General features: G+C 38.1%; 1 protein-coding gene across 1 annotated transcript in view; it reads right to left on the bottom strand.

The window, feature by feature from the left end:
• Positions 1–1,094: 1,094 nt before the first annotated feature.
• The window catches only part of LOC135409019 (uncharacterized), a 382,762-nt gene continuing 364,598 nt past the window's right edge, over positions 1,095–19,258 (bottom strand). The window contains exons 10-11 of the transcript XR_010427982.1: positions 3,655–3,728; positions 1,095–2,564 (exon numbers count right to left, since the gene is read on the bottom strand). The gene's annotated coding sequence lies outside the window, so the exon portion shown is untranslated. The remainder of the gene's footprint in view (positions 2,565–3,654; positions 3,729–19,258) is intronic.

The raw sequence follows: 19,258 nt of genomic DNA, 5'->3' as shown, positions 1-19,258 counted from the left end.
ACACCAAAAGACGTAAAATACCTGCAAAGGGTCTGCCTAGTACAGGACTCAGAGATTAAAGCCAAACAAGACTTTTCCATGAAGAGCCAGATTTAAGGCAATAAAGGAAGAGATTCCTAAGGACTAAGATCCTTCAGGCAGCAGTCAGCCTAGGTACAGACAAGATGAAGAGTGAGAGCTCAATTTTGCTGAAATCCCACTGGTCTACTGCCAACATTGTCCCTTACTGTATTGCTTGAGGATCAGATCTGATCTCTGAGCAATCAAAACAAGCTGGTGTCTTTGTGTTTGTTTGTTTTTTTTTTTTCCAGGGCTTTTTTATTTCTTAGGAGGAAGGAGCAAAGTTTTGCCAAATCATCTATCTCCTTGTTAACATACCTTCAATTGTTGAAAATCATGGAATCACAGAATGGTTTGGGTTAGAAGCAATATTAAAGATTATCTAGTTCTAATCTCCCTGCCATGTTCAGGGACACCTTTCACTACACCAGGTTGCTCAAAGCAGCCATACAACTACTTATTTGCTCAAAGCACCATCCAACCTGGACTTGAACACGTGCAGGGAAGGGGTGAAAACTTCTCTGGGCAATCTGTGCCAGTGCCTGAGCACCCTCACAGTAAAGACTTTCTTCTTAAAGTCTAATCTAAACCTACTCCTTTTCAGTGTGAAGCCATTCCCTCTTTTCCTGTTACTAAAGGCCCTTGTAAGTAGTGTCTTTCCATTTTCCCGTAGGCTCCTTTCAGGTCCTGGAAGGCCAAAATTAGGTCACCTCAAAGCCTTCTCTTTTCCTGGCTGAACAATCCCAATTCTCTCAGCCTTTCCTCATAGCAGAGGTGCTCCATTCCTCTAGTTATCTTGGTGGCCTCCTCTGGACTTGCTCCCATGAGCCCATGTCTTTCCTGTGCTGGGGACCCAAGAGCTGGAGGCAGCACTGCAGGTGGGGTCTCATTCCCATTACATTCACCAAGTGAAAAATGAATGCCCTTGTACATCAGTGTGATGTGGAATCTTGATAGCATACTGAAACAGCCAGACATTTCAATTCTATGCTGATAAATTTGTTCCTTTGAAAATGTGGAACATACTTCAAAAATATCAATGTGATGCCTCAGTGAACATCCCTTTATTGAAAACCAGAGTAACGATACAATTCTGGTCACAAACAAATGGTCTGACAAAGTCCAGATACAGACAGTCAAGGTCCTGTTTTGCCTTCACATTTACAAGACTGATTACAGTAGAAGTGGCCCCCCATACACCTCAGGGAATAATTGGCCTTTAGTTTACAAAACCTTTAGGTCCATGTAGTTCCGATGATGAAAGCTTCTCTCTCACTGCAACCAATACTATTTTCTATCTCTATAGCTCTTGTGAAAACCATGGCATTTTTCTCAGAAGGAGGGTAACTGTATCTGCATTACTAGAAATGAGAAGAAAAAAGCAAAATATTGAATGACAAACTGACATGCTCAAAGCTATTGGCAGCTGCAGAGAATACTGACTTTCAGACATCCAGTCCACCGTGCTCTAGCTATTCAAGCTACTCATAGAGTTGCTAGATACTTTGGAGATTGTACACTGATAATACAGAAAGAAAGAAAAGGAAGCACTGTGAAAGAAAAGATAAATTAGAAAGTGTTAAAACAGAAGGATTGAAATGATTGGTGACATGGGAAAAAGGGAGTCTGAGCAGTAACACAAAAATAAAGAGCAGATAGTAGAAAGTAAGAGAAGAAACACCAACGGAAGCACCATCAAGTAGCAATCAGGAATTAAATTTGTTTTGCAAAACAAAGCACATGTAAATCAAGAAGAGACATGTATCAGAATTTAGGAGAGGTGTGACTGTCAGTATGAATTTATTGGAACCAAAGATGGAAAAATTATTCAAATTGTGTAATTGCTATATTGTTATACCTTCTTTTGGCATGCTGGAGGAAAAATATGCACTGAAATGTTTTGCATTGCCTTTACAGTTTTCAGTTTAATTCTGCTTGTGGTTCTTTCTCTGGGGTTTTGCATGTGCAAATAGCACAGCCAACTACAAAATCCAAACTACAACTGCATTTCCTAGTTTCTCTGCAGTCCAAAAGCTAGGACAAGATCCTTTTTCTTCTGAGAGGTAGTTCCATAACCCTAGGTTAGAAGGTTGGCCAATACTTTTAACACCTCCTAAGACCCCCTGTTGTTTGACCAAAGAGCTTGGAAGGCATTTCTGACAGCTGTGTTGAGTTTAGCATCCTGCTGAGCTTGTGACATGTCTACTGGCATCCCACTTGCGCCGTCCCAGCGGTGCCGAGGGGCTGCGGCATCCCATCACCCTGGTCAGGCTCTCACGGAATTGTGGCTGTGCCTTCCCTCTGCTGACCTTCAGGGGCAGCTGCAGTGCACAATCCACCTTAAGCTGAGGTCCTACTGCTGTGACCATGGCTAGAGGGGGATGATATTTCTCCCAAGTTTGATATTTCTCCCAAGTTTGATATTTCTCCCAAAATCTGAACAGCTCCTCTTCAGATCAGTGAGTTGTGCACAAGCGTGGCTCCTTCCCCTATGTCGAAGAGCTCTGAGAAACAGAAAACAGACAACTGGGTAAAACCTCACATGGGATATTAACAATGTCATTTCCAGGCTTCTAAGGTTACAAAGACTTCGGCTGTACAGAGTGTTTATTATGTAACTATTCCCCATAAGTTTATATATACAAACTGGTAGAGAAAAAACACATAGGAATGAACTGTAGTTACACATAACGTTGTGTCTCAAGAAAAATTATATTGGCATTCCCGTTTGAAAGATCTCTTCTTAGTTTCAGGATAGATAAAATAATTCTGAATATCATATGCATACATGTGATATGTAAAACACTGTATATTAGATAAAAGACAGGAACTCTACACTTACAGTTTAATTCAGTTTTATGTTATAAGTAAGGAGTCTGTCTGCATAGGTCACTGAGGAAAAAATAAATTTAAAATGGCAGCAAACTGGACACAAAATTAAAAGCTTTATCCATGATTTTTATGAAAATGTCACCGTACATACAACAAGAGGAAGATGGATTCAGAAATGTGTATGATGTATGTAGCAATTGAAAAAATGTGATGGAAAAGCATATATTTCACATATATTCCTAACTTTCAGTCCCTTTTCACCTCACAAAGATCTGTTATGCTGTTTTGATGACCATCTGCATAAAAACTAAGCTTCAAAGGATGTCTGAATTTTAGATATGCCTTATGAGAGGAAAAGATTATGACACAGTAATATTCATCAATATTTTAATTTATTGTGAACTGTTTCTAACATCATCAATAATGAAAGTAAGCTTATGTCTCATTGCAAACTTGAACTAAATTGTTTGACTTGAGGAGTTAGATTATGGTTGCCATCGATTTCTAATTCTGCAAGAAAACCCCATGACAACAGTCTTGATTTTCAAGACTTCCAAAAAAACCCCCTAAAAAACAAACCAGTTGTACTTGTGTTTCCCAGTGTAAGTGGTAACTGTGTGTTGTTCTTTTGCTGCTACATGTTAAAAAATAACACAGGTTTGTTTTTTAGCATGAAAACATTTCAGAAGTATCCTTAAGAAAGTTAAATGTAAATGAATAATTAAACATTAAAAAAAAGATAAATTGAAAGAAGAGGAATACCTGCTAAAGCTGGGCTACTTGAAACTTATGGTAGAGTTTTTCAGCTATTAGCTGTTCCATCAAAAAATATGATCCTGTTGGAACCATGAAATTTAACACATTAATAAAAACAACTGATCAATACAGCAGTACCAGCAATTGGCCATCTGTAAAGTTCAACACTTAATCATAATTAAGTCAGAAAAAGCTGACAAACACAAGTTTAAGAAACCACACAAACACAATGCAGGAAGTAACCAAGCACCCTTAAATCATCAATTTGGTCAGTTCTGACACTGAATTCATTTACTTCTGTTTAAGTTCATTTGGAATAAAAATTAATCCCTAATGCATATCTTTTCCAATTATCAAATTAAGATTTAAGCCAATAAGTGCAGCAATATATTAATTATATTAAACCACATGAAGCACACAGTAAGGGTGTGAGTGCAGACAGCTACTTGGACATTGCACATTAAAGAAATTAATGAAATAAAAATAGTAGTGAGTTTTCTTGCCCGTAAAATATTGTGCTGCTATCAGAGCAACCCCTGTTGGTCGGTAGATGGGATAAGGAGAAGAGAATTTACAGCTTTGGATGTAATTTCTTTTCCTAGGGCACCAGGTGTTTTAAATGCCACCAGAAGGATGCTCTAGGCAGTGCCATACTGTCCAACATGGCTTGGCATAGATTACCTCAAAGCCTTTGTGCCTTTGCAGACTTTGATTAAGGGCCAGTGCTAGAACTCCTATGGGTTTTTACTTGATCCGGTGTACCACAGGGATTTTTTTTTTCATCACAGCCGCCAAAAATATGCCAGTTAAGATAATTACATTTCAATTTAAATTGGTAATTTAATGGAAAATTTTAAACCAGGATGTAGGGTAGGATATTTACTTCCAGCCTTATTCCACAACATTTTTTTTTGTGTGTTGCAGATAATTTAGGGGCCCAGTTTCCTATTTCCGGCTTTCAGTGAGACCAGAGAGTCGACAACTCTCCACAGCTTTACAGGATTCTCTCTTCAGCCTGTTTTAAGTCTTCAAACTTCACCTCAATTTGGCTTCATCCATCTAATGTTTGTTGTTTCATTAACAATCTTTATGTTTCATGACCTGTCTCTTTGAGTCATAACATAGACAAGAAACAAATTGTCCCTCGGGATATTTGCTCCCTTTTGAGGGGACAAGTAGAAGAACCCAAGACATTCCGCCTGCCATTCCTCTGCTGTTTTCATTATTTGTTTCGGGGCTGACACAGAAGCCTGGCAGCCGCAACATACTGTAAGGGGAATCATTTTCCTTTGTTTAGAGCGCAGTGTGTACTGTCATTTACATAATAAAATCCTCACACAAATAACAGATGGCGAAGAGGCACTCATGTTGCCACATGTTGGAAGCATGATATAGTTCCTTGATGAACTCGTTTCTCTTGCTCTTGCCTACAGATGTCTACCAGCTATTAAACCTTGGGGGTTAGTCAGCTGGTCAGAGGTTTAGACAGGCAAAAATCTGTCTACAGAATTTTCCTGCTTCTAGGAGGAGCAAATGTTATACCCCGATGGAAATGTGCTATCCATTGAAAATTGTTTCCACCACCATGGAAAGTAAATAGTCATCTCTATTTTCAACACTCATTGGGCTGAAATGGTTTACTATAGAAGACAGAAAATGCCATTATTCCACTGAGTCTGAGCTGTTTTCTCTCTTTTTGGAATCCTATTCTGAGCAGAAGCCGGGGACAGAGTGAGCTATGCTAATGCTGCATATTAGCAATATCAGCTCTTGGATGCATTACCATTAATTTTATGTGCAAATTAAGTGCTGGAAAACAAACGTCTGTCACTCGAAATAAAGAGCCATACAGCCTGTACACAGTGCAGTGAAATAGGATCACACCACATTCCCTAATTAGAGCTAATGGATCAACTTCTGATCCTATTTACACCGATTTTACAATCATGTAATCCATGCTATCATCTCCAGTGGAGCTGCTCTTTAGAAAGAATCAGTTCCCAGGATGACAAAGGGTATTTAAATGAGTGGTCATTTAGTTAAGTCTGAATGTTCCGTAGATGCATGTCTGTGTATTATTTTCAGAGCTGGACTGCTGCAGTTTCAATGCAGGAGTTGGGATGGGGAGACTGGCAAGACCATGGGTCTGGTTTATGACTTCCGTTTTGCCTGAAATGTGGCGTTTTGTATAGCTGTGAGGACAGAGCAAACACTTTAAATAAGCTAGGTCCCTTAGCAGTTACTGGAAAAGAGAGCAGCAATTCCATGTGATATTGGTTACATCACAATTTTGTTCTTGTCACGTTAACACCCTTTGGTCTGTGTGTATTAGTGTAAGAGTGTTTATGAATGCTAAATAGACCCACATCCAGCTAATCCACTTTCCTGTATGCTCAAAATTCGGCCCATGGATTCCAGAAATCTGATTTCCAGTTCAACAAGAGGCTTGTTCATATTCACCAACACTGTTGATTGAGAGGGCAGCTTTCATTTTGTGATCACCAGCATAGCATTCCAAATAGTGAATATTCATCCATCTGGCTCTGCTGATGGGCAGGAAGGGCAAGAGAAGTGGTTTACAGTGGTGGGTCTGCTCATGAGCTCCCCTGTGTCCAAGAAACCCTGGGATCATGTTGCAGTGCCAGCAGTGGGAATCTGCTGTGCCCAGGCTGAGAGGGAGCACCTGAACACACCTCATGAGGGCGACTCCATGCAGGACGGGCAGCCCAGGGCATGGGATTAGCCATGGGCAGCAGGAATGGTGGTATTCACTGAGGACCTCAACACATCAGGGTCACCCTTCATCCTGTCCCCATTTTCTTTGGAAGCTCACATGTCTTGTAGCCCTAAATCAGCAACCCTGAAGCTGCTGTACAAAGCAGAGGTGACATATACAAAAACTTTCTTCCAGGCAAAAAGCTCTGCTGTAGAAACCTCCTGCTTCCATCTCACCCTCTATATTTGTTGCTGCTCCTCAAAAATGACTAGACTGTACATTTCTGTTTCACATCTGCCCTGCTAAAACCTACAGATCCAGAAAGTCTATATAATAGAGCTGTTAATCAGGCAGTACTTTCAGAGTGCCACAAGTGCACAGGATCTCCAGTCTCTAAAAAAACCCTAAAAAATGCCAGACCAAAGCAAGCCCGAAAGTTTAAGTTCTGCATAAAAGAGTACACTATGATGGCTTTGAGCTGTCAGTCAGACTGTAAACCTGATGAGAATATTTTTTAATGTTTGATTAGCTCTGATTAACTTGTTTGGGTTTTGTGGTTTTTTTTGTTGGGTTTTGGGGTTTCTGTTCTGCCTTTGCCACAGGAGTCTGTTCATAAGGAAAGAATATTTTGAATTGCCAGATTTTTAGCTAGTACTGCCTAAAGAAGAGTTGCAAGCCTGATTATCCCATAACACGGAGCCCTGATCTGCAGTCTTTAGCATCCAGGAACTGTGTGGTAATTTTCCATGCACTAATGCACTAACATTGGCCAATTAATTTGAAATCATTTGCATCTTATGTCGTGACATAAAAGGAAATGCAGCTCCACAGCCACAGACTTATAAGGTTGTGTAAAGACGGAAGCAACAAAAGGGAAATAAATTTCCTTCCTATATTTTACATCAAGGTCAAAACTGAAAGGCATCTTCTCTCCCGAAATGCTTTAACTAACACTGATGAGGTCACCAGGAACTTAGTACTCCTGATCCAGTTTTCACATCTTCAGGTTCTATTCACAAAATATTACATTCCACTCACGTAATCTCACTGAATTGTCTTCACTTAAGAAGACAGTGTCCCTTTCTTACCTTTCTCTGACTTCTCTCCTTCACCACTCCCCAGGGCAAACAAAGCCAGAAACCTGAAGATTGAGAAGGACTAAAAAATGTCTTCTGGGTGATTAGGGAATTTGAAATAGGATTTTGATTACTTTCCTTGGGAGAATCTACATGTGATTAACAATAAAAATCACATTATTTTCATTTCTGCTTGTTCTGCATTAATTAAATCTCCATAAGTACAGCTATACATCATACATTTTAATTGTGACAAGTACAGCTCTTAAGCACAATATGCTTGTATGATTACTAATGTTCATAAAAAAAACCCCACAGAGGACTAGAGTGTGGATGTAAGACACTACAATATGGACGTGCTTCTCAAGCTGTAGCTATAATGCATGTTAAAGTTAAACCTCTAGCACAACTCTAGCCAAATAAAAATAATATGCTTGAATAATTGAAACCAAAAGTGACCAAGATTCCCAATTGACTACTTTGCATTTCCCCAGTTACAGATTATATAAATATCAATAGTTTGTTCATAAGTAAATGTCAAGAAAATTACTTTAATATTATGCATAGAACTTTAAACTGAAGCATTAGAATTACAATCTGGAATAGCTGAGAACTGAATTGAAGTATGTCATCTTAATATTGACATACAACATTGACTGAGAAATCAAATGTCTATGTACTTTCTGTAAATAAGGTCTCTTTCTCTTGCACTGGAGCTAAGGTAAACAAAAGAGTGATGAGTACAAGCAGAGAACAAGAATGTCGTGCTATCTTGATGTTCACTCAAGATTGAAACAGAACTTCGAGGATTTAAAGAAAATCATTGCAGGAAAAGGTATTTAAAATGATGACAATGAGTCAACTCTAGAAAAAAAGGGTCAGTTGTTTTGATAAACACTTTGACCCAAAAAGGAGCTGGTTCAAGCAGTTGAAAACTTTACCCACACTCTCGCTTTTATTATCCAGAAGCATGGTTAATGGTACCTTTTAAATGATATTTTGTATTTCTAGTTCTAGACACATAAAAAGAATAAAAATTCCACAAAACAAACAAATAAACAAATTAAAACAAACAAACAAACCCCAAAACTTTCTCCTAAAATATTATTTGATTTTATAGAAATTATGATGCTTGCCAGGCCAGTTCACAATTGGCATTGAGGGCTTCCTCCTCTAGCAGAAGGCAGTGCATTGTCCTGCACGGCATGACCATGGCTGCATCTGTCATGTTATCTCTTGGCTGCTAAAAACCCATTACACAGTATACCATGCTTCCATTGGACCTTTTATTTTCCTTTTTACTTTCCCTTTGAGACATTATTTATCTTACTGTTCCCTCGCCCCCTTTTTCCTCATGCTTTTTCAGCTCCAAAAACCTGGTTTTCTACTGAAAGTTTGATTTTATTTTTTTTAAATATGACAAATTCTTATTACCTCCTTTGAAGATCCCTAACTAATACTGTTTCAGACAAATAAAAGTTTCTCATTAGTCTAAATTTTAATGGTTTCCTAATGTCTTGAATTCCAATTAAGATTTCTTTTTTTTCTAGGGGTAGATACTCACTGTCAAGGACTCCTCAGCTCCAGCAGGTCCCTGACAACACAGACTAATCAAACTTCAATATTTTCTTATAATCTCTTTCTGCTTTTTCTTAAGTTTTTATTACAAATCCCAACCACATGGATCTCTTCTTACAAGCAATTATTTCTCCTAAACCTGTTTTTAATAGTTCTAGGTAAGGATTTCCCTTATCTTAAAACCTGTATTGCTATGCAACATGGAATAAAAAAATTATAAATGTTAGTTTATTGAAAACACAGCTGCACTGATGTGTCTACTGGAATTACCTTTCTTTCAACACTGACACATCTTTTGTACTTGTACATAGAGCTTAAAAGTCTACAGTACCAGTAAAGTATAAATACAATAATTCCATCCTGGTTGCCTTTTCAGTTCCCTTTTTATTCTCCAATTTTTTGTTGTCCAGAGAGGTCAGAAATAGCTGCAAACAGTCCTCTTTTACCCTTCTCAAAGCTCTTTTTGTGGAATAGCTGCAGCAACTCTGTGACAGCAGGGAGAAGTCAGTTCAAAATAAATCATGGCAATTTCCATGTTTATGTATAAAACTTATTGTAAGCCAATTACAGAATCCACAAATGCAAGTGATGTCAGACTACAATAACCCAGTGGAGGGGGGGGGTGTCTGAGGGTATTTGGAAATATTAAAGGGAAAAAATTATTTCATTACTATTTGACCTATAAACAGTTCCCTTCTCTGCTGGAAGTTTTGGTTCATTGATTTCTGCTGCCGCTCTTTTTGATGTAGCAAATAAGCAGCTCTTCAGCTTTTCCCTCCACTTATAGAAGGCTCCAGGGAAACATTCACTAATACAGTGAAACCAGGGACATGGGACAATGAGAGGGAAGTGCAAGAGTTCTAAAAATCATGAAAAGATCTTCCAAATGCAGTTCCTTATTACTCTGCTATTATCTATTAACGCTTACGTCTGAGTACCAGCAACATCCTAACAAAGTTAAGTGGTCTTCACTCCGACAAAACAAGAGTGCCTATCATGGTACACATAAAATTAGAAGGCAGACTAAATTTTCATTTTTTCAGTCATAAAATGTATTTGATAGATCATCCATTTAACTCAGACACCCAACAGTCAGGGTCATAAACTCAAGGTCATCACATCTATTTCATTCATTGTCTGCTCTTTCTTCTAAACACTTTTTATATAATTTTTTTATCCAATTGCTAAGAGTTTATTTGAATAGCATCATCTCCTCTATCAAGTAATTTGCAAATTCCTTTTCAAACCACAACTTTACAATCACTAAGTGAAATTCTAAGTCCACACAACCAGTTTTCTGAGTCATAGCTTTGACTGTACACAACATGACAGGGTTCTTGTCCTTTTCTCCATCTCCTTGAAGCAGGAGTTGGTTTTCTTTCATAAAATAAACAACCCAACTGAATAACAGGAAAGAAGATATTGACAGAAATCTTAAAAACAACAAAAAATTGCATTCCAGGATATGTATTTACAATTCAACATTGGATTTTCCTCTTAACTAATTCTTTTACCTCTTTTATATATCTCAAGGCTCGAATGAGACAGAAGAATACGACTGTGACCATTTTCCTTACCGTTTCAAATTGCTCTAACATAATCTCCTGAATGAGTAACTTCACTGAATATGGAGTTATCTTTCTTGTCCTTTTAAATCTAGAGAAATACTAAAAATACTGATTACTACCAACATGCTAAAAATTTGGGATGACTAGACTGTCAGTGAACCAGGTCATAGCAATACATGAACTCATAGCAATACAACCTGATCATTGCACTCATCCAGTCCTAACAGGCAGTTTCAATTTTCATGGTAGGGAAGGGAGGAACTTCATTTTTTTTTTGTAGTACATGTTTCACAATATTGAATCAGTTAATACACGATGATATATTATTGTTGAATATTAGCACATCGTTACTGCAGAATGTAAATACTTTCCAAGCAATTTGGAAAACACAAACTGCACAGATTCTCAGGTGCATAACTTTCCTCCTTTAAATCAGCAAGATGTACTGCCCAGTGTGCAAATCATTAAAAGCAGTACTGAAAGAACAGACAACCAGGATCACAGGTTAGATAGTTACAGCATATTTGTGACTTGACAAAGTAAAGGAATCCAACTTTTGGAGATATATTTGTCCAACAAATTCCCATGTGGAGGGAAAAAACAACCAAAGAGTTTCAATTTGAGCTCTGCATCTTTATATACTTAAATCTTTAAGTACAGACATTTCCTTATCCATAGGCACATAAAGTCCCTGCATAGTTAGGCCTCCATCAACGGGGATGATGTGTTCAAATTCCCTTGAAAAGTGCACAAAGAGGTACCCAACTCCTGATGCTCAATGCACATCCTTCAACAACTTTCACCCATGTTCTTAATCTTTCCTGTTCAGCTCTGTCTAAACCACAGAAATATCTGAGGCAAAAGCAAAAAAGAGTCTATGCTTGACCACTGCTTAAGGCATTCTCCCAGGAGACCAGTATCTAGTCCTACTTTTGTGAATGTGTACAAAGGAACAGCTTGAAAGTAGGAGATCAGACAGTTACTGCTGGCAGACACTGTTGCACTCTCGCAGGCACAGGAGATAAAAATGGATCCAGGGAAGCGCTTAAGTCTGGATCCTTCCCTCTCTACCTGTTGAGTAGGCTATAAGTTGAATCTAAATTATGAGTCGGGAAAAGACTACTTGTATCTTCTCTCTCTCCACAGACAATTACAAAAGCCTGGCTGAAGTAAGGAAATGAAGACTGGTTGCTGAATGCAAGAGCCTCACAGGAAACCTTAACACTTAGCAGACCCCTGGCATTGTCTCTCCAAATCTTTTGACTAGAGGAGCTTCATGGCTTTATTCCTCGGTGTTTTTTGGCAAGCTGTCTAGAAATCTTATTGTACAGCAGAGAATTAAACCTTGACATGCAACATTCTGGCCTTGCCAGTTTACTGTGCCTGTCTGAATATTAAACAGTTACATGCTACTGAAATGGAACTCGCTCTTACCCCCTGTTCCCAACAAAGACAGCAAACACCAACTCAGGATGGTGAAAATAAGGCTGGTGCCTAAGCTTGCCTTATAGCTGACACTGAGATCTATGACAGTGCTAAGTCAGACTAAACCTGTTTAAACTGTGTTTGCTTCAGTGGTAGCAACTCCAACACATCCTGATCCTCAACCAACTCGTACTAACACCTCACCTGACCTGTAAAAATAAACTTAACTTTGGAGAGGGAGACTGATCCTTCATCTGTGTCCCACTTCCCATGTCGTGACTGAAGAGTCAAAAGACTCAAAGGTTTGCATTAGCGGTTTAAAAAAGAAAGTCCAAAGGTGTACAAGAGCTGATTTGGGCTTAGTATATCTGGATCTCTGTAGGAGTTTGGCTACTTGGGCAGACTGCAATCACCCTGAGGGCTATGGCACATTGAGACTCTGTTAATGCTGCCTCCACACATCTATCCACCTCCTCTCTTATTTTCTGAGTTCATGGGCTGGGACAATGCTACCCACACATTTAGCAATTCTAATTTTTTGCCTTCCTTAACCCCCTTCCACCGGCTGAATTCCCAAATTTAAACATCCAGCACTCACACGTTGGGCTAATCTTACTGCCACTATGCTAAAATAACTGAAACAGGTATTGAACTCTTTCTAGACATCTAAACAGTACTAATTAGATAATACCAAATCAGTAACACTAATAATTTTGCACGTGATGGCAGAAAGCAAAACAACTCTGCATTCTCTCTCCAGGAGCTCTCTAATGGTTCAAGAAAATGGAGATAAGTAAATGCACTTACAAAAAAAACCTGACAGAGCTTTGCCCCACTGTGCCGTGGAGAGACTTGACCTATCAAATGAGACACCAGTCTGGGCACAGGAGACTTTGGTTCCATTTCCAGCTGTGTTAGAGCTCTAATACACAACCTTAAGTAAATTGTGTCTGTGCATTGGCTTTCTCCACCTTGAAAGGGATTTTGTTGCGTTTTTTTTTCTCGTTTTTATCCTGTAAAGCACTAAATTCTGCAGACACAAGAGGTAGGTATTATGTTTCACAACTTTATCTTGACTATCTGAAAATGTATCCTTCCATGCCAGTGGCATTGCTGTTTGGTTGTTTATCATGTACTTTTCCATCATCCAACAGCAGATGTACTTTCTGGATAGTCTTCAAGATTGCTTTACAGAGCACTTGAGACTATTTTGTTTTAATTTTATTTCTTTTGTTGCTTATTTTCTTCAAACATTTTATCCTCAGGGATTTGGCTAAGCTACGACTATTAAAAAATTATACAGCAATATGTAGTTTCTGTTTTCCATTTAAGCTAACTTTTGCACAAATAAATCTCCAGGGATTGAATATACCTTCTCCACTTTTCTGATTCTCTCCCCATGAATGCTGCTTTCTGTCTGGGCAACGTCTCTTCCCTTTGTAGAATGATTATTAAAGCCAAATGTTGCTTGAAATATGGATTATATTTGCCTTGCTCCTAGAATTAAGAGCATAGTGATTTCCTTACTTTCCTGTTTGTCCAAATTCTGTCATCAGGTTTACATAAACAAGTCAGGTTTCTTGAGCCCAAGGAGATGATGACAGGAAGAAAACAGACCAGAAGGAAAGTTGCAGAAAATAGGACCTATTCAAAACAACCCGGTGAATTTCTCTAGTCTCCACTCCAGAGAAGCCCAGACTGCTAAAATAAACTTAATCTATCAAAGCATGGTTAATCCAGGTCATGACCTTGTTTTCTGTTCCCACTCCCCGTTCTTTACTGTTATTAAAGCCACAGCATTTCAGAAATTACATATTTTTACAGTTCAAATTTGACTCAGACTTCAGAAGGCTATGGAAGAGTTGAAACCAATCACAACATACAAAGAAAAAAGTCTGTGATTAACTGTAGCAAAAGGAAACAAAAGGATTGCAAAATTGCTTCAAAATTGTGCCATAAACTCACTACAAGAGAGACTTTTTAAAACTGTGCTGGAGTTGCAACTATGCAGCCCCCATTACATTTTACAGAGGCTGTATATCTATGTTGTCTAAGCTGCTCTGAAGAACCTCACCCTGCACTTGGAATTTACTGCTCCATTTAACCTCCCTCTGCCCACTAAAGGATTCTCAAATTCCACAAATCTAGAGTAGCTTCAAACACCAATCTTTACAAAGAAATAAAATCCTGTTTCAGAAACAATACCTTTCTTTTCATTGAGTATTAAGCATAGACCCAGAAAGAGGGTTAAAATCTGATGTACTCTGACATATTTGGTTTACAAGCAGCTTTTGTTCAGTTGAGAGCAGGGTAAAAGTCAGCCTGAGAATATTTAGGTGAACCCAAAAACCAACACTGGCAAGGGAAAAAAACCAGAAATCTAACCTGTTCCTATTCATCACAATTATTTCTGGCCCATGGACTCAACCTAAAAAGACCTTTGAGAAGCTCTAAAGATATAATCATCTACAATTCTCCCTTCATTAAACTGGGATTTTACAGAATGTGGATCCATTAAGAAAAAAAATTACAACCCCCCAGATCCCCAAATTTTGTGTGTGCAAATGGAGGCCAATTGCTTCCCTCTCCGAACCTCAGTCCTGGCACTGAATTAAAAATTATTTCAGCTAAATTGCATTCCTAGGGATAATTTTCAGATACTCTCTCCTTTGCTTTCATTATTCTACCTGGGGGTTTAGATGGCCACAAAAGCAAGCTAAAATGAGAAAAAGTCAACCTTTTCAATAGGGGCCAAAATAAGGGGTTTTTCTGCTCTGCAGTCAGTCCTTTAGCAAATGATCAAAACTTTCATGAGTATTTCATGAATCCCCTAGTTTTTTCTCCCAGCCCTGCACAAAGAAGATTGCCATGACCCATCATCATGGGATCATCACTTTGCAGTACTGTTAAAAAATACCCACAACCCCCAACACAAAGAGCAAGACACACCACCTAACAAAAACCACCTAGAGTTGAGGATAAAAAATTGGTAGCACAACACGTTATTAGACAATTCTGCACAAAGCCCCCAATTCACTTGAACAGGTCTTTTGGAAGGCTTACATATGGATACAGATATTATTTATTAGTATGTACACCTTGTACAATAACAAGTAAAACCTTTCTCAATGAGCAGAATATTATTTAAATCTGGTAAATTCCAAACCTGGTGTTCAAAAAATGTTTTCTATGGGAGATCCATCACAAAATTGATTTCCATGACTTATGGGCGGGTATAAGCCCTCCTTAAAATCTTACAAAAGTTACAAAATTAGTTAACTGTTGTGATTTAAGGACCTATGTCCTTAGATAATTGGTAACTGGTACTACCAATGATGCACGAGAGATGATTTTCACTGTAATTTCAAGGATACAAATAGATTTCATCAACCTATTCCAGACTAAAACCATCCCAGAATATAATATTATAGAGTACATATGCATGTTTATTTTCTGATCAGTTGAATTAATGACTAATGTATACAAAGTACTCTTTATCTTCACATGAAGAACAAGCTTCTGTAACTATAAAAACAGAGGATGTGGCGGCAAGACATCTCTTATTCAAAATAGTCAAAGGAGTTCATGGGATCCCATCTCTGAATACAGTTGCCAGAAGCGAAGAAGAAACAGCCACCTGTGAGAAGGCAGTGAAACAGTGGCAAAAGCCTAGGACTGGGTGAGTGAAGTGAGGGAGAGGTATAAGGTAGAGAACTACACAGGAGAAGGGTTTGGCATCTTGAAATAAAAGTCTCTCAAAAAAAGACAGAGACTCCATATTTATTCCTTCCAATAACAGTCTCTATCTCACTTCATTTTCCATAGGTAAGAATTTAGTATTCTGTATATCTATAGCAGGATTTACTTTAACTGATATTTTTAGGCATCCACTGCACCATTCTTAATTCTGCTGACTGTGAGCCTGCTTCTGTGTATGTACAGAGAGTAGCATCAGAAATGAATACGACATCAAACATTATTTAAAACACTCATGTTAAAATTCTCTTCTTTCTTCCCCATTTTCCTTCCTTTTCCTTGTCAGCCGTCTTCTGCCTCCCTCCCCTTTTCATAAGTCTTTCCATTTCACTTCCCCAGCTTTTTTCAGCTTTTCCTCTTCTCTCCCTCTCTCAGGTCTTTTATTCACTTTTACTCTTCTGTTTTGCCTTTCGAATTTGCTTTTGGCTAAAGTGTTCTCAAGACTATTTGAATAAATACAAGCTGAATGGATACCACAGGCACCAGCCACTTCTATTGTGCTGCAGTAAACAATACTTTGCTTTTTCATTGCTGCTGCCTGGAACAATGTATTGTGCTTAGATTATACTCACTTCATATATATATTGTTTCAGTTAATAGAAAGCAATTGCATACTGATTGCAGAAGCTTCAAAGGAATGTTTGAGCAAAAAAAGATATAAACCCAATCTAACAGGGTGAAGAATAAAAATATGAAAGAGTCTGGCCTGGTAACAGTACACACTGCATGTATACATAAAGTAAAAGATTATAATTTTAAGAGCTCAGACATACAAAGAACGGGGGAAAGGATTTTTATTCCACATATGGTAGAGGCTAAATGTCCTAATGAATTCAACTCCCATTCCATGAGTCAAATTAAGGAACAATCCTAGTATCCTGATACAAGTCGTCTTTTCCCCAAAACCTCTCTTCTCTGAGTCTTCTTGACTGGCCTCTGAACCCTAGAGAAAGCAGAAGGAGGAGGAAAAGCACAGGAGAGTACAAGCATGGCAGTGTCGCTGTTGGTTTATCCAGAAGGGCAGGAGCTTCACAGAAATGGCTTTTTTCTGGGCACAGATAAAGTTAGGATAATACAGACCCTAAATTATGAAAGCAATATTTAAAATAATTAATGAAATGTACTGCCACATGTGTGTTTGAGAGAATAGGGAAGGAAGCACTTTAGCTCTAATTAATCTGTTATCAGTTAAGGGAATATTAAGCCTATGAATGCTGAACCTATCCAGGGGATAAACTCTCCACTGATGTTAAACCTTATTGGGAAAAAAAAGATACACATGCCTCTGTTAATACACATATGGAAGAAAGGCTGATGAATAAAAAGAGGTGAGAAAAAAAGTGAAGAGATACAGAGGAACTTTAAGTAATTGATTTGAAAACATAGGGTATGTTTGTCATTGTAAAACTTCTTTGTTTGTACTATACTGTAACAGCAGAAGGAACTCATTTGGATGATGATGGCAATTTAGTTTTAGCCCAGGTCCTGGGCTATCAAAGCATTTTGTCCGTACATTTTCTTTTTTCATTATTATAGGAGTTGCCGCAAAGAAGATTATTTTTATGTTAATGTTCTCACTTGTTGCATCTCCTTCAAAATTCCTTTCATTTAAGCTACTCTTAGGAAAATTTGGCAGAAGATTTTTCTCTCCATATAACAAGATAAGGAAAAGGTCTCTTCTCTTAAACTATACTTAGGTCTTGCTAGAGACAGAGGAGGAAGTGCAGAATGATGACAAAGGATAATAATAACAATGATAAAGATACAGTCTTTGCTCATTTAAAGCTAATCCAAGAAGCATAAACCATAAGCAGATTCAAACCTGCATTGAAAATAATTGTTACTTTGCCTATCTGCTAGTTTGCCTCTTGCAAACACATGCTTATTCAAGTCATGGATACTTAAACAAAATAGCTTTATTTACTTCACCTCTTCCAGTGTGGTCTTTCCCACGCCCATGGAGTATTTCCTGATATAGTTCCCTTTGGAGGAACATTCCATAAAGGCCAACTTGACATGTTATCTCTTGGTGGTGATGCAAACCCACATGTTGCTACTCTTTAGAATGAACACTTTATTAAGGCAATATAATATTAATCTTATTATTACTATCTATGATTTATTCTTTGCAGCACTGGTAAGGCCTCCCTGCCCACTCCAGGTTAAACAGGCAAAATTTCTGTCTGATTTAATACTGAAATAAGGCTGGCCCTAGAGAAACTGATAATTCCTGTCTTACCATTTGAAGGCACGGAGAAGAGAATACAATATTTTTCTTCAAATTTTCCCCTTTTAGGTTTACATCACCCTTGCAGATTCACAAGAGCAGAATGGCCAGTGCCCTCTTGTGAACTGACCCTAAAATTGTTTCACAGAAATGCCTGCAAGAGATGCTCAAACACCAGTTGCTCATTTCCCCCTTATGGTTTGTGTGCTGCTGACACTCCTCAACTTCATCACTGAGGGGTAAGACACCTAAGGCTGTTCGTGGTGTAACATCTTCCACAGTGTAAAAAGTAATATTTAACAAAGTACTAACTACAGTTGGTTTAAGTACATAATGTAACTGATATTAACTTCTTTTGAACTGGGAAAACACCTGTATTTATTCTCTTACATTTATTTTTTTTTTTTAGAAATGCATTAGATGGCATGGAGGTGGTTACGAGATATTTGAATAGATAAATGGTAAACAGTGGTTGTGAAGACCAATAGTTTTGTTCAAACTACATGAAAGTCGTATGGTCATAGTGAATTACAACAATAAAGATTGGCAGCCTAAAAGAATTGAAATTGAATTGTGTTGAATTAGGTTCTAGTACAAAATTGTCTCCTGGGCCAACTCTTTGCTTTTCCCAGTAGAAAATTACTACAAAAATCATCACCGATCACAATCCTTGCAGTAGAGATCAAAAGAAAAGGAGAAGAATGGCCTTGAGAATTAAATTATTTTCCCATCCCTGCAGCCTGTGTAGTCGACTGTATAAGGCCAAAAACAGACAACACCTTTGTAGGAGCACCAAAAAATAAGTCTATATTTACTTGTTTTACATGGAAAATAAGACTGTTGCATCTCTGTAATTAAACCCTTTATTAAAAGATAGCCGAGTTCTGCAAGCATGAGTTAACAGTATAGAAAGAGGTTCAGAAAGCCCTGTGGCAAGACCTGGACTCAGCAGACTGAAGTAGAGCATTCCTGTTCTCTGAGAACATGATAACAGCACCATGGAGGTGAATGAAGCTTCCATGGTGAGCAAAATCACATCACTGTGTGCAACTTCATATGTGTCCTGACAGGGCAATTCCATACAAACATGCTCAGCTGATCCTGTGCCTTTCACAAGCATTACAGATAAGCACCAGTTTTGCTTCTTGTTAATTACATTCACTATTTCTTTTGCAGTTTGCCAAAAATAAACAAAATACAAAGACTGCCTGTACTTGTGTCCTCTATGTCAATTATACAGATAAATTCCAACTATTTTAGACTC

The sequence above is a fragment of the Pseudopipra pipra genome, chromosome 2, assembly GCF_036250125.1.
Source record: "Pseudopipra pipra isolate bDixPip1 chromosome 2, bDixPip1.hap1, whole genome shotgun sequence".
In the NCBI taxonomy this organism is placed as follows: domain Eukaryota; kingdom Metazoa; phylum Chordata; class Aves; order Passeriformes; family Pipridae; genus Pseudopipra; species Pseudopipra pipra.
The sequence above is the reverse complement of the archived record's forward strand: the minus strand, read 5'-3'. Positions and strand labels throughout refer to the sequence as shown.